The sequence below is a fragment of the Bidens hawaiensis genome, unplaced genomic scaffold, assembly GCF_021521415.1.
Source record: "Bidens hawaiensis isolate Kalapana, Puna unplaced genomic scaffold, B.hawaiensis_p1.1 tig00001685_1, whole genome shotgun sequence".
NCBI lineage: Eukaryota > Viridiplantae > Streptophyta > Magnoliopsida > Asterales > Asteraceae > Bidens > Bidens hawaiensis.
Window position 1 is genome coordinate 441,889 of NW_027491095.1, and position 15,561 is coordinate 457,449.

The following is a 15,561-nucleotide window of genomic DNA, read 5'->3' on the forward strand; positions in this document are numbered from 1 at the left end:
TCTGAGAACCGAAACGAGAAGCGAAGTGTGGTTCATTGCCGTCCCACGGATGGCGCCAATGTCGAAACATGAAATGAATCTGACCTGATCCATGACGATGTTTCCACGGATTTCGAGATGAACGAACCATATCTGGGTCTTCTCCTCCGGCTGCTGTGACCTGCAATAGCATTTTGGGGGTGTGGAGGTGACCGCTAAGATGATCTTGAAGATCTCTTGTTCACAGACACAAAAATATGGTGGTGGCTCTTACTGAGAATGACCAACCCTTGATAAGGAGGTGGAGACCTCCTTATATAGGGAGCCTCATGGCCACCATCATGGTACCCTAATGGGCCTAGCCCAGTTAGGGTTACCTCCACAAAACCCCCTCAGCCCAAAAACAAATGTATTAGCCCATATAATAAAATAAGCCCAAAACACAATAAATTAGGGTTCTTAGTACCATACCCCGACAAGCCCCCCAAGTCCAGTGTTGCTCCTAGGCGTGCAAGCGTTTAGGTGGAGCACTGGACTTTATAAGGTGTGCTAGATCGTGAGGCGGTTTCTTCCCTTTTCTTCATACCCCGACACATATACATATACATATACAAATCATCACATCTACACCATACCATTTTTGTTGTATACGCTCTAAAATCTTTAAAAAATACCGAAAAAAGCGACCGCCATTAATGGAGGAAATTGCTTCTTTGATCTTTGAAGGGTGCAAGTTTGTCAATGATCTTGAACGAACCTTACCCAACATGACAAGAGAGCCACATGAACTTATTAATTCATGTGATCATATCAGTAAGGTTTTCGCCAACGTGAGGGACCGGCTGAGAATGGCCGTGCAGGACTATGGGCACCATGACCAGCCGCCACCGGCAATGGAGGCCGGTGGCAGCGGATTGGTGTCCGAGTGGCTGAGGAGTTCACATGCTATGAATATGGTGGTGCATGAACAACTGGCTCAACACCAACAATAAAGGTTTGATCAAGCTATTGTTGGCCAAGAATTAGGTGGTGGAAATGTGGAGGTTATGGAGTTAGATGCTTCTAATTCGTTGTTGCAACGAACAAGAAGAAGGTACTGAGAAAGTATAATTTGAAGAAATTTGGTTAATTATCTTAATTTTATATGTTTAAATCATGCTTTTAGTTACAACATTTCAATGAGTTCATATTTGGAGGGAAAGTAGTTACAAGAGTCCACAAAATCTTACATGCATAAACTTTTTTGTGTTAATATTTTAAAATGGGTCCTACGTAAGCCCTACATGTCAAAGATGCGAATCTATAAATGCATGCATGATATATATAAAAAAAAGATTTATATTTATTTAAGATTCAAAAGCTTAAAACACATGAACATGTAAACATGAAAATTGTAATTAGTATTTCCCTTGTAAAATTTGATGAGAACTACACCACCATACCAAGCCTTTTAAGATTCATTGGTTTGATTGGTCGGCTTAGTCTTGAATGGGTAAAAGCCGATAATAGAAGGCAAGATCAATAGTTTTGACAATGTTTTCATCGATTTGTTAAAACAGACGGTTTTATTTTGTATAATCCATCATCTAGTACATTAACAAACTAGCAATACCGATTATTCTCATTAAAATTGGTAAAAAAAACTCAGCGATATAATTTTCGAAATGTGTATTTGTTATCGTTTATTTTATTATGATTTTCAAAATGCAGAAAACATGAAGCGGATAGACGAACGATGAGAGTGGCTGCTCCTAGAATGGGGAAAACCGAAGTTCCACCGGAAGATGGCTATACTTGGAGAAAATATGGTCAAAAAGAAATTCTAGGTTCTAAATATCCAAGGTATAAATGAATACATACATAGTTACATACACATGAATATATAAATCTAAAAAACAAAATCAATGTTTAATTCCAAAAAAAAAAGCTAAAAACATTGTCGGGTTTTCCTAATCATATATTCAAATTTTGATTGTTACACGTCAGATTGAAAGTTTCTTGCCACAAATCTTGAAAGTCCACAATTTCTATTATTGCAATGGGTTAAGAGCGACCTTTTTAATTGGTTGAATTCAAAGGTTTTGTATACGAGGTGGTCCTCCTGCCACGACATATCTTTAGTTGTTTACCATCCTTTGAATATTCAACATTTCAAATATTTAATTCCATAACTTATATTAACATTTTAGTCCCTTTATATTTCAGGGGTTATTTTAGATGTACCCACCAGAAGTTATACAACTGCCCGGCAAAAAAACAAGTCCAAAGACTTGACAACGACCCCAACATTTTTTAAGTAACATATCGGGGTGATCATACATGTACCATGTCCGCTACCGCGCCGTCTATGCCACCACCACCACCACTGCCAGAGGTGTTGACCACCCGTTCTCCGCCTACTCATTTAGCTTCTACGGCTTCACAATCACTCCCTCAATGGTTATCCATCGATATCAAAAAGTCGGTTGAAGATCTTTATAGCATTACACATCCTACCATGCAAGTGCAACACTTCAGGAACCAGCCAAATGCTAACGAGGCGGGCCCATCGTCTCCGACTCACTATGTTGATTATCCGAGGGTGACGGATCTAGCTGATACCATGTTCAATTCTGGTAGCAGCAGCAACAATAGTATGGAGCTAATTTTTTCTTCTCCTAATGAAGAAAAGAAGGATGGTGGAGAAAATACAAATTAAATACGTTAAAAAAGATAATCAAGGTTTTGTACTTTAGGATGGCTATACATTTAACAAATAAATAGGTTATCTTTCGTAAAGTTCTAAATTTCCTTTCATTATTAATTTGCCACACGTACTATAAATAATTTCAGTTTTACATTTTACCCTTTTATTGCGTTGTTTTTTTCCTTTTTGTAAATTTTGTGTTATAATAAAATACTAAAATGGTACTCGTGTTACACACGGGTTGTCATTAGATAAGTAAGAAAGTGTATATAAACAACCATAAGATATCATAAAATTTACAACCAAAAAAGATATCATATATCTCTATATTGGAGATATAGAGAATAACATTGTTTACATAAACAGTTACTAATTTCACAAACCTAATTTTATAACAAAAGTAATGAAAATATTAGATATTAACAGTTTTATACCAACATGATTATAGTTATTGATATTAACAGTTTTCTACCATCATGATCTTCTACAATGTCGATTCAACAAAACTTTTATCTCAATGTTGATTCAAAAGATGAACTATATATAAGACATTAATTGCACATCAATAACCATAATGTTTATTACTATAAGATAGTACCGTGTTTATTTGCACATCAACTTAAAACATTTATTACAAACCATGTTTGAATTAAATATTATCATTTTGAAAAACATTTAGCACTAACTTCATTTTCTAAATCCAAATGTGCCATTTCTTTTATAACATTTGCAAACTTCAAGTGATCCAAATCTCTTAAAAGAAACAGATCTTTGGATTCCAATATTGATTTAGGATAGTACCCGTGTTACACAACTTTGAACATATTTAAAAACATAATATAAATGTAACATCATATAAATTTAATGAAATGCAAATGTTGTATTGATAAATAAATTATACTTTTACATGAATTATAAGAGATCATAACCTATTTGAATCAAATACAAAAACATTCAAAGACTAACAAAGATAAATGAAAAGTTAAAATCTTTTATAACTTATATCATTAGTATAATAATAAGCAAACAAACGAAATTAGTCTCCAAATCAATAAAACAATTCTACAATGTCGATTCAACCAAACTTTTATCTCAATGTTGAGTCAAAAGATGAACTTTATCTAAGACATCTATTACACATCAATAACTGTAATATTTATTACTCTAAGATAGTACCTGTGTTTATTTGCATATCAATTTAAATATTTATTACAAAACATGTTTGAATTAAATATTACCATTTTGAAAAACATTTATCACTAACTTCATTTTTCAAATCCAAATGTGTCATTTCTTTTATAACATTAGCAAGCTTCAAGTGATCCAAATCTCTTAAAAAAACATATAACTGGATTTCAATATTGATTTAGGATATTACCTGTGTTACACACGGTGGAACATATTTGAAAACATAACATATATGCAACATAATATAAATTTAATGAAATGCAAATGTTGTCCTAATAAATAAATGATATTTTTACATGAATTATAAGACATTATAACTTATTTAAATCAAATACAAAAACTAACAAAGACTATCTAAGACATTTATTACACATCAATAACTGTAATAGTTATTATTCTAAGATAGTACCCGTGTTTATTTACACATCAATTTAAAACATTTAATACAAACCATGTTTGAAGTAAATATTACCATCTTGAAAAATTTATAGTTAGTAACCTACCATTTTGAAAAAAAATTAACAAACCATGATTGAATTAAAAGGTCTAACTTTTAATTTTAAAATGTCATATTTTGACTTCAAAGTGTCAACTAATATATATGCATTTTTTTTAAAAATCCAAAATGTGTCCACTGTCTTTTCTTTTCCTTGACGCAAAGTTAATGCAATTAATACAAATTAATTATTTGATTTCGGTCAAAACATAATTAAATTTCAATTTATTATTATTGATAAATACACAATTATATGTATAAACATGCATAAATTATGCTTCACTAAAAGACCATTAAAAATTTACGGTTACTATTTTCAACATTATTAGTAACTCTTAATAACATAATAATGGATTGTAAAAGAATATTAACTTGTACCAAAAATATACAAGATTAACTTATTTACTTGATGGTCAAAAAATATTCAAATCAACTTTAATATTAACTTATATATTTTCGAATACCAAATTAACTTAAATATTTTTGAATTGCTTATCATGATATAAGTCGAAACATTTAGAACTATATTTGAATTTGTTATGTTTATTGTATTTAAAAAATTATACTTACCCGATATTATTTTTATAACAAAAAGAATATGGTCAAAATAGTAAATGAGGAAAGTTTTGGGACCCGTTTAAAAATTTAGAAATAAAATTGAAATTGTAAAGTAAATTTTTAATAATTTCTAAATTTAACATAATCTGTGAAAATAAATTAAATATTGATAAATAAAAGGGAAAGTCAAAATAAGCATAAACATTATTTATAAATTCAAATTTAAATTAGTCAAACAATTAATATGGATATTAATTAGGAAGTCAAATTCATTGATATGGTCAAAATAGTTCTATGTATGTGTAAATGTTATTGTATAATTAACATTGATATGGTCAAAATAGTAAATGAGGAAACAAATGAACTTAATTTGTAAAATCGGTCTATTGATTTCATAATTAAGGAAACAAATTGTGTATGAAATTTGAATGAAATAAGTTGTATTAAGAAACAAAATTAAGAAATAGTTACTTGAGAAAGTCAATGTATATAAAATGGGAATTCCGTTATGACAATAAAGTGTATTTTAATTTGTTACGTTTGTTGTATTTAAAAAATTATATTTGCCTTAACTATTGATATTATTTTTTTAACAAAAATAATATGGTCAAACAATTGATAAATAAAAGGGAAAGTCAAAATAAGCTTAAACATTAATTATAAATGCAAAATTATATTAATCAAACAATTAGTATGGACATTAATTAGGAAGACAAATTGAAATTTAAATTATAAAGTAGGAAAGTCAATGTATATAATCATGGGAATTCTGTTATGATCATAAAGTAGGAAAGTTAAAGAAAATAATTGGAATTAATGGAATAGTTAATTGTGTAATTAATGGAATAGTTAATTGTGGAATTAATGTACATATTATATTGAAATATTTAAATACACGATTATTAAAAGAATAATCTATTCATTATAAAATAATAATAAAAAATGTTATGAAGTCTTGATCAATCGTGAAAGCCTGCATCTATGAGTCGGACAATAACCTAAAATAATAAAATCGAAAATTAATATTTGATATTATTTTTTTTGAATTATAGTTAATAACCGGAAAAACGATATTGTGACAATGACAATCGGATGTAGGATTTTTGTGTAGAATTGAAGAAATGAAGATCTATTACTCTTGGCATTGACATGAAATCAGAAAGTATAATATTATTTTTTTATATTATTGAATATTTGATTTTTTATTTGTAATCGAAAAAATTGTTTGTCTTACCGAAAAAAAAAAACAAATATGGTTTTTAACTATGCAATCTCAGATTTTGATACCGTCGATGGATGAATATAATTTTGATATAGAACATAACAACATGTCAAACAAAAAAATAGGAAAAATTAAAAAAATACAAACAAATATAAAACAATCATTGTTATAAGTATAACATATAACCGGAAAAACCTACCGTCAATACTCATCGGAAAAATCGTAAACACGTCAAAAAATTGTAGACATCGTCTTTCTTTAGTTAAAACCTAAACTGATATTATTAGAAGAAACATAAAAAAGATATGAGGAAACAATAACCGAAAGAAAATATATTATTGCCGGAAACAAATAGATCAACAATCGGAATTTAATATATAAAGAAACTTACCGGAAAACGATTAATAAAGATATAGATATGGAGTTGCCGGAATATGGGAGAGGATGAAAGATGTTTCGGTTATTATTAGAGAAAGATAGAAAAACATGATTAGGGTGAAAAATTAAGAAATGTTATTGTTTAAATATATGTTAGATGATGAGTTGGGATAATTATGAAAGGAATGGGTGACATGGCATTGAGGTACGTTGATGTGGAGGCCCTAAAATGTTGACAAGTGGAAATTGCATTTTGCTTTAATAGTATGTATAGATATTGACATGTTTATTTGTTTTTTTTTCCTAAAAGGTTAATTTTTGAATTATATATATATAGGGGTGTGTGTGTGCTAGTTTTAGAACATGTGTAATACACGAAAAGTTCAACATAAATACAATTAAACTATAGAGATTAAATGATTAAATTAATAAAAACCTATATTTTTATCAAATTAAAGAATTTCATAAGTTTAAATTATATTTTTTAATGGAATATTCATACGAATACGTGGTGGATTCTCACGCAATTTCTTCAGAATCATGAAAAATGCAGTGATATAAGTTATAATTATAATTTTATATTAAATAACAAATTCTAACAACAAATTATAAGATTTTTCATTATAAATGACATAAAAAGATAACATCATATATAAAATTAGAATGAACAAAATACGTTTTTCTATTACAGATTTAAAAAAGATGGATGAGTAAAATGGATCCACGGAGGTTAAATAAATACGTGAGAATAAAATTGCTATTCACTCATATTTTTTTTTTGTTTCTATCTTCTTATACTTATAAATATCGTTTATTAATTTTTACCACATTCATCTTCTACACAGAAAATGTTTATAAACTGATTTAATATAAAAAAAGGTAGATTCGATTTCATTATAGATAAATATATTTTATCATACTGACATAAATACCTGCATATTTTTAATCTATATAATTTAGATAATTAGTTGTTTGATTATATGATGTATTGATATGTTTTAATTACACTGACATTAATAATTTTCATTAAAAATATGAAGGAAAATAATTTGAGTGAGAAATTTTGGCTAAAAATGAATTCCAGATGACATGTTTCCAAGTTATTTTACTTTATTAGAACATGAATATAGATATGCATGTATGTACATACATTAACGAAATGAAATATATTTATATATATGAATTTAACGTAATATATGCATTTCCCTATCTTGTATAATATAGAGCTTAACGAAACAAAAATAAAAAAAAATTTAAGGACTGAATCAAAATAATTGACCCGTACTAATAAATGTTGGAAATATTTATAGTGAGAATAAGTTTTCATTATTTTTAGACATTAATAAATATATTTATTTATGAGTTATACAAATAATTTATTTCGGGTTGGTGTTATATTTAGTAAGAGCATCACAACGAGCAAAATCACGCCCAAAACAAAGCTAAAATGAATGAGATATCAATGCTCGTAGGTGATTGGTAGAAATGAATAATATAGAACTTTGGTTTTTTAAGTAAAAATAGTGATTTTCTTAATTAATTTTTGTCATTAATAAATATGTACCTTTTGTTTTCACTCATAATTCATGAAATAATTTAACTTAGAGGTTTTGGTTTGTAAATTTGTATCATAATTCATTTTTGGTTAATACAAGTGAAAACAATATTGTCATACACCTAAGTTTAGATGTGAATCATTTCAAAATTACGTTGTTTTAAATAAAACCCTAAACGAAAAATCTGAAACTCACAATTTACATCCACTATTTTCTTGTAAGGCCCCGTTCCCGGCAGTCATACTTTAGCGTCGGATTTACTCATAAACACAGTTCTACAAATCAGAGTTTATTAAAACTTTCGCGGAAACGTTAACTAAAATCATTTGTTACAAAACATAAAATCTTTTCTTTAAAACCAACTTAAAACATCACATTTTAAACACCATTTCTTCCGTCTTCAGATGCCAGCCGTTCAACCCATGCCATGTGTCATCCTCATGCCATCTCGATAAACATGTATACCTGCGTGCATACTAAAAGTCAGCTACGCTGAGTAAGTTCTAGTTAATCAGGCGACATACAATACATACACATATCATACATACGTACATACATACATACCTATCCGAAGATACATATCCATACTTAACCAATTACCCTACTACCATACATACATACATACATATCTACAATCACTAACCCTGGTCTACCGAGAGTACGATCATAGTCCGCTGTCTATACCTATACTCAAGGTTGTGAACACGTAAAAGGTCCGCAGTCCTTACCTATGTTCACCAGTTATGGTATGTGCAAGGTCCGCAGTCCTTCCCTATACCATCCTATATTGACAACACGTACAAGGTCCTCAGTCCTTCCCTATGTTGCAACCTAAACCATAGCACGTACGAAGTCCGCAGTCCTCCCCTATGCTACCACAACACAAATATAGCACGTATAAGGTCCACAGTCCTTTCCTGTGTTGACGCCTATCTACATTACGTATAAGGTCCGCAGTCTTTATCTACGTTGGCGTCTATCTCCTATAACACGTATAAGGCCCACCGTCCCTATCTACGTCTACATCTATCATCTACATCACGTATAAGGCCCGCAGTCCTTAACTACGCCATCACTAGCCGAGTCTATGTCCAACAGAAGTTAGAGGGATTCGACATCCTAACTTACTATGTCGAACGTAGGTCTCACATACCATTAGTGTACCTGTATACACATACTTCACATATACAATAATTACATTATAGCATAAGAACACTCTAGGCGTTCTTTACATCATTCATTTAACAACCATACCCCTTGTCGATACGTGCAATATCCGAAGATCGTTCACGCCCGACAAGTGTTCATTTCTAATGTTCATACATCTTCCATATGTAATATTCATACCTTTATTAATAACCTGATAGTACGCGCAATATCCGATGATCGTTCGCGTACAAGACAAGCAATAATTCATATCTATCACATATATCACATATGGCATACACTTATCACTTAGGATAAATGTATTAACAACACATCGAGTATGCACACAGTCCCGAAAACATAACAAGGAAGTGGGGCTAGAAACTCACCTGAACTCGGTTACTTCTTCTGCTAACGGTTACTCCTTCTTGAGCTGTGCGAGTCTAACTTGAACGAGTCGAACTACGAACACGGTTAAGCCTTGATGTTGTTTTGGTCCGTCACGACGTTCCAGCACCAACAAGCTCGGGTTTTCGCCTTCGGATCTTGGTTCGGGTTATAAGATGGTGTTGTGTGTGTTTTCTAAGGTGTAGGCTATGGTGTAGAGATTGATAATAATGGAAAGGATTAGGGTTTAAGGGGTATTTATACTCCCTTAAGCCCATGGACCTAAGGCCCATCTTTCCCTTTTGGTCCATAATTAAGTCCATCTAAAAGCCTACTTATCCTATCATATTTATTATTATTATTATCCGAACAAAACATTGGGATGTTACAAGTCTTCCCTCCTTAAAGAGGTTTCGTCCCCGAAACCTAGCTTATGCCTTGTAGGAGGAACACTTCTTGCATTCACGCACTTTCTTGGATCGTCTTTGCTTTATGGGTCACCCTTCTTACTCCTAACTTGCAGTTACCGAGCTGTGTTCATGTGCTTTAGCTATTTAAGGTAGCTTGTCCATGAGACCCCCCGGTATTACAAGTCTTGTTTCGTCCTTCCAAGGGACCATGTTTCGTTCTACTTAACACTATCGTCTAAAAATAACTTTTATCGCAACACAATAATCATTCATAATCAAAATCAACTCATAATAGTTTCTTAGCATAATTAATTCAAACGACGCCAGTCTAAGCTTTAAATAATACATAAAAACACGCGTTAAGTCATTGATAATTAAAACACATACTAAAACTTATGGCTAGTAACTAGCCTTCTTGAACGGTCTTTCTAAGCATATCAAGGAAACTGTTAAACCTCAAGTACTCTTCTCTGCTTCATGTCCTTCCTTCGGCTTCTTGCAATCCCTTGCTAGGTGCCCATGTCCTCCACAGTGGTGACACCTATGGTAATCATTACATTCCCAAGAGGAATGTCCTGTTCTTCCACACATGTAGCAAACACCAAATCCCATTCTGCACTCTCCCGATTGTTTCTTCCCACATTTTCCACATATCGGGAACTCATCTCTCCTTGCTCCTTCCACCGTTATTGCTCCCCCACAATCTCTAGCTAAGTGACCCGACTTACCACACCTATAACATTTCTGGTCCTCGGTGCAATCACGAGTTATGTGTCCCTTCTTCCCGCATCGGTAGCACTGGTTTGAACTGTTGGTGCATTTTGTGACCGTCGCTATGCAATTCTGACCAGCGGAGACGCTATAGGCGAAGTTAGAACAACTTCGCCAACGGTGAAGTTGGAACAACTTCACCTGAGGCGAAGTTATAACAACTTCGCCTTAGGCGAAGTTAAGAACAACTTCGCCTACTGGCCCAAGCCCAAGCCCGTGAAGTTTTTATCTATATATTTATGTGTCTTGTTTAGGTTTGTATCTAGTAATTCAGTGAGTTTTGTGTCCAGTTCAAGTAGAGAGAGAACAAACAGAGAGAGAGTGTCGTTAGGGACGACCCGAGGTAGAGCTCACCTCAGGTCGGACGTGTTTATGTTTATGTTACGGTATGTAACGTGTTTGTTTAATGATTATTATATAAGAATCTGCAGATTTGTTTATCCCGTTCTTGTATTTGTTCGTGTATTTGTTCGTGTACGTGTTTGTGTTCTTCATCTTGTACACCATTAACGAGTCTAGGAGGATTCCGCACTCCTAGACCTCGTGCGGATCTCGTATCGATCGGCGACGCCCCGGGGGGACCTACAGTTGGTATCAGAGCCTTAGGCTCTTATGCTATGGTTCGAGATCTGCGTTTTGGTGTTTCTGGCACGTTTCTGTGCGTTTCTGGCCGAACAGCGCCGCAGGCGAAGTTATTGTTCATCAGGCGAAGTTGCCGTCATTGTTCGTAGGGTTTCAGCGAAGATATAAGGTCTGGCGAAGTTATGGACAGGCGAAGTTATAGCCAGGCGAAGTTATGAACAGGCGAAGTTGACTTTAGGCGAAGTTGACTTCTCGGCGAAGTTAAAAAAAAAAAAAAAAAAAGAGTATTTGGAGTTTTCGTCTGTATGGCCAGGTGTACACGATTATTGTGAGACCGAAGACGTGGTTCCGTCAACGAGTGAAACTTGTTATCTCTTGGTCTTACGTGTGAACAAATACGTGTCAACTCTGGATATGGAGTTGAGTTTGTGAATGGGATATTGATTGAAACTGGATATTGACACATATTTGGGTGTTTGTGGGCAATGAAATTGTTGTTGTTCGAGGTTGACCAACTGAAGAAAGTCAAATTGAACTGAAGGTTTTTGTCATTACTGGATTGCGGTCAGAGCATATTATTTATGTTATTTTCAAGGCGTTCGAGAATTGGATCCTGAAACGTGATGCTTATTTATTAGAGTGAAAATTCTGGAACAAGTTGGATTTAATTGGGAACTAAAGTGTTTATGTTCTTGATCGTTATCCCTGGTGATTGAATATGCTTCGGATTAATTAATGGTCATGTGTTAGATTCTGTCAAGGTGGTTTTGTGATGAAATTGATCACTTGATGTTGAGTAGTTGAAGATTAAACCTTATCGTATGCCGACGAGTTGGTGAAGTTGTGGAGGAAGCCCAACTTCACGTGTTGGTGAAGTCAGATGGACTCACGTGATTGGTTGAGATGATCTATTGGCACGAGGATGCATGCATTTCAAAGACCTCAATCATTATAGTCGGAGAAGCTTACACTGAAGGGGAGATCTGATATGGAAGACGCTGGGTGATTGGTAGATTTGTGAAGCTACAGGACAGTTTCAGACACGGCTGGTTGATGAGCAAACAGAAGATCATCAGTTAAGAGGGAGTCTGTTGGTGCATGTTTTGTAACAGATGATCTTTCGTGTTTGTTAGAATTGAGAGCAACGGTCAAAGGGGAGTCTGTTGGTGCATTTTGTGACCGTCGCTATGCAATTCTGACCAGCGGAGACGCTATAGGCGAAGTTAGAACAACTTCGCCAACGGTGAAGTTGGAACAACTTCACCTGAGGCGAAGTTATAACAACTTCGCCTTAGGCGAAGTTAAGAACAACTTCGCCTACTGGCCCAAGCCCAAGCCCGTGAAGTTTTTATCTATATATTTATGTGTCTTGTTTAGGTTTGTATCTAGTAATTCAGTGAGTTTTGTGTCTAGTTCAAGTAGAGAGAGAACAAACAGAGAGAGAATGTCGTTAGGGACGACCCGAGGTAGAGCTCACCTCGGGTCGGACGTGTTTCTGTTTATGTTACGGTATGTAACGTGTTTGTTTAATGATTATTATATAAGAATCTGCAGATTTGTTTATCCCGTTCTTGTATTTGTTCGTGTATTTGTTCGTGTACGTGTTTGTGTTCTTCATCTTGTACACCATTAACGAGTCTAGGAGGATTCCGCACTCCTAGACCTCGTGCGGATCTCGTATCGATCTGCGACGCCCCGGGGGGGGGGGGACTTACATGAACCAGCCTTGCATTCTCCCAGGTGCATCTTCCCGCACACCTTGCATGTTTCCTTTCCCGCAACCTTTGGTATCTTTTTCCCCGCATACTCCACGACATCTACAGATCTTTTGGTCCCTTTCGCTCATCCCTTATTATCATCACCCTTCTTACCGTCTTCCCTTCCCTTCTCAGTGGCCCTTGCATGGCTTTCAGCAGACTTTCCAGGACGAAATTTCTTCTCTGCAGCAGCTACAGCGTAAGAAATGGCAAATTGAACAACAGGATCCAACTGATACCCTTCATCGCTGCTTGGTCCTTGCAGAGTTTCAATTTTCTCCTTTCTCGTGGTAGTAACTGGTTCTTCAGAAGGTTCTCGGACAACGCGTAGTCCACAAGGACGTCCAGTGTGACCTCCCTTACCAACAAACCTTCTTGCTCCAACCATTGTATTCTAAAGGGAAAACACAAACGTCATCACTCAAGGAATTATTTAGTACGTGATTCGTAAGGTAAGTAGTTAATGACGTTGATCAAGTGTAATTAACTATTTGCATTACTCCTCAAGTTCTACATACTTCCCTTTATGATTTCACTTATGCTAGTTTCTACTTTTAAACAGTTAATCAATCAAACAATCAATTAACCCTATCCCTAAGCTGCACACATTCTTTCTTTAGCAGTCAAGCTAACATTAACATACATTACTTAACCATATATTTTACCTTTGCTGAGCTTGCTTGAGTGATACACGTCTATCTTGAACTGACATCTTCTTTCTTTTCTTACTTAAATCCCATTTTATGTTCAAGTCTAATCATGTAGGATACTTAAATCTCCCGAACTTATGCTCTGATACCAACTTGTAAGGCCCCGTTCCCGGCAGCCATACTTTAGCGTCGCATTTACTCATAAACACAGTTCTACAAATCAGAGTTTATTAAAACTTTCGCGGAAACGTTAACTAAAATCATTTGTTACAAAACATAAAATCTTTTCTTTAAAACCAACTTAAAATATCACATTTTAAACACCATTTCTTCCGTCTTCAGAAGCCAGCCGTTCAACCCATGCCATGTGTCATCCTCATGCCATCTCGATAAACATGTATACCTGCGTGCATACTAAAAGTCAGCTACGCTGAGTGAGTTCTAGTTAATCAGGCGACATGCAATACATACACATATCATACATACATACATACATACATACCTATCCGAAGATACATATCCATACTTAACCAATTACCCTACTACCATACATACATACATATCTACAATCACTAACCCTGGTCTACCGAGAGTACGATCATAGTCCGCTGTCTATACCTATACTCAAAGTTGTGAACACGTAAAAGGTCCGCAGTCCTTACCTATGTTCACCAGTTATGGTATGTGCAAGGTCCGCAGTCCTTCCCTACACCATCCTATATTGACAACACGTACAAGGTCCTCAGTCCTTCCCTATGTTGCAACCTAAACCATAGCACGTACGAAAGTCCGCAGTCCTCCCCTATGCTACCACAACACAAATATAGCACGTATAAGGTCCACAGTCCTTTCCTGTGCTGACGCCTATCTACATTACGTATAAGGTCCGCAGTCCTTATCTACGTTGGCGTCTATCTCCTATAACACGTATAAGGCCCACCGTCCCTATCTACGTCTACATCTATCATCTACATCACGTATAAGGCCCGCAGTCCTTAACTACGCCATCACCAGCCGAGTCTATGTCCAACAGAAGTTAGAGGGATTCGACATCCTAACTTACTATGTCGAACGTAGGTCTCACATACCATTAGTGTACATGTATACACATACTTCACATATACAATAATTACATTATAGCATGAGAACACTCTAGGCGTTCTTTACATCATTCATTTAACAACCATACCCCTTGTCGATACGTGCAATATCCGAAGATCGTTCACGCCCGACAAGTGTTCATTTCTAATGTTCATACATCTTCCTTATATAATATTCATACCTTTATTAATAACCTGATAGTACGCGCAATATCCGAAGATCGTTCGCGTACAAGACAAGCAATAATTCATATCTATCACATATGGCATACACTTATCACTTAGGATAAATGTATTAACAACACATCGAGTATGCACACAGCCCCGAAAACATAACAAGGAAGTGGGGCTAGAAACTCACCTGAACTCAGTTACTTCTTCTGCTAACGGTTACTCCTTCTTGAGCTGTGCGCATCTAACTTGAACGAGTCGAACTACGAACACGGTTAAGCCTTGATGTTGTTTTGGTCTGTCACGACGTTCCAGCACCAACAAGCTCGGGTTTTCGCCTTCGGATCTTGGTTCGGGTTATAAGATGGTGTTGTGTGTGTTTTCTAAGGTGTAGGCTATGGTGTAGAGATTGATAATAATGGAGAGGATTAGGGTTTAAGGGGTATTTATACTCCCTTAAGCCCATGGACCTAAGGCCCATCTTTCCCTTTTGGTCCATAATTAAGTCCATCTAAAAGCCTACT

The 15,561-nt window shown here is 34.6% G+C and overlaps 1 pseudogene across 1 annotated transcript; it reads left to right on the forward strand.

Moving 5' to 3' along the window:
* Nucleotides 1-579: 579 nt before the first annotated feature.
* LOC143590789 (WRKY transcription factor 55-like) lies at nt 580-2,722 on the forward strand (annotated as a pseudogene). The gene is made up of 3 exons (XR_013145547.1): nt 580-1,072; nt 1,690-1,821; nt 2,185-2,722. The product of XR_013145547.1 is annotated as a WRKY transcription factor 55-like (transcript).
* The last annotated feature ends 12,839 nt before the right edge of the window (nt 2,723-15,561 follow it).